Source organism: Pteropus vampyrus, unplaced genomic scaffold (genome assembly GCF_000151845.1).
Source record: "Pteropus vampyrus isolate Shadow unplaced genomic scaffold, Pvam_2.0 Scaffold155, whole genome shotgun sequence".
Classification (NCBI taxonomy): Eukaryota; Metazoa; Chordata; class Mammalia; order Chiroptera; family Pteropodidae; genus Pteropus; species Pteropus vampyrus.
The window spans coordinates 4,518,595-4,520,095 of NW_011888936.1; the positions used below are offsets into that span (position 1 = coordinate 4,518,595).

General features: G+C 35.2%; 1 non-coding gene across 1 annotated transcript; it reads left to right on the plus strand.

The window, feature by feature from the left end:
• Positions 1-1,185: 1,185 nt before the first annotated feature.
• LOC111745473 lies at positions 1,186-1,288 on the plus strand. The gene has a single exon (XR_002782650.1). It is a non-coding gene; the product is annotated as a U6 spliceosomal RNA (small nuclear RNA).
• Positions 1,289-1,501: the final 213 nt, after the last annotated feature.

The following is a 1,501-nucleotide window of genomic DNA, read 5'->3' on the forward strand; positions in this document are numbered from 1 at the left end:
AAAATAAAGAACAAAGAAGAGAAAAATAGAAAATATCTGATTCGCTGGGGTCACATAATCTCAATTGGGAGGAGAAGAAACAGGAATTAAATATAGAGTCCTGAGCTGACTTGGTGTTTGGGGCCTGGTTGACTGGATAGACAGCATTTTTTGGTCATGTGGAGCATTTGCAGGCACATGAAAGTTATCTAAGTTTCACTTTGCTGATGTGGTACCCTGAGCAGGAGTGGCCTCTTCTTTCTCTCAGAAAGTGATTTCATTAGATTCAAAGTGATTCCTACTTTGAATCATTCCTTTAACTATTCAAGAGTTTTGATTTAAAAAATATATATCAGTCTTAGTGTTGCTTCTTTGGGTCTAAATGCAGTATACAAGAGATGATATCAAGCTAGTATTCTTGGGAGCTGATAAAGTTCTTGTTATTCTTTGCTGATCCAGTCAGGGAGAGACCATCTGTTGACTGCTCAGTGACTTCATACCTGCATTTAAAACTTCTGAGAACACAGAGTTTTAGAGACAGAACAAATTATTAGTAACAAAACAATGACTATGGTTTGGAGCTCACTCCTGAACCAGGGTCCCTATAATAAGATTGTTTGTAGCTGTGTCTCCATTTCCCCTAGAAGTGTTTATCCAGTGAACTTGAAGCATTAGAAATTAGAGAGAAATGGGTGATGAGCAGATGGAAATATACAATCACCAGCATCATAGCAAATTTAACAATTAGTTGGAGGTTGAATTACCCTCCTTTGCAATGTTCTGAGATATGTAAGCAATGAAATTATCTTTTCGGTCCAGGGTAGAGAATAAAGTGGACAAAAGAATTAACTTTATGGTGTAGGAATTAGGGAAAAAAATGTTCAGAAAGGAAGAATGAAATATTTTTGAACAGACATCTTGGAAGGAAGCAGTCTACCTCAATGTCATCTATTTCTTTTCTTAGTCAACTTAATTCTGAGATCTCCTGATTTTATACAGAATCAGATATCAGGTGGAGTCTTCTTTAGTTGTAAAATATGCACCCAAGGTTTGATACCTGGTAATTGGGAAGCACTGTCAGAAGTCAAATTTGTTGGTCAGATCCTTTTCATGAATCTCATTTTTGCAAAACTGTCAGAGTAAAACAATAACTGTCTGCAAATGACAAAAGATTAAGAAGCATCCATTGTTAAAGATCCGATGAGAGTGCTTCAGCAGCATATATTCTAAAATTGGAACAATAAAGAGAAGATTAGCATGGCCCCTGCACAAGGATGACACACAAATTCCTGAAGCAGTCCATATTTTATTGCTTCATAAAATATAAATTTCTAGCCATTGTACTGTATACCTGAAACACACACACGCACGCACACACACACACACACACACACATACATACATACATATATATATATATATATATATATATATATATATATATATATATATATGTATAAGGATCTGATGAGAGTTCATTCTAATGGAATTGACAAGGAAATTTGATTATTTCTGTGACACA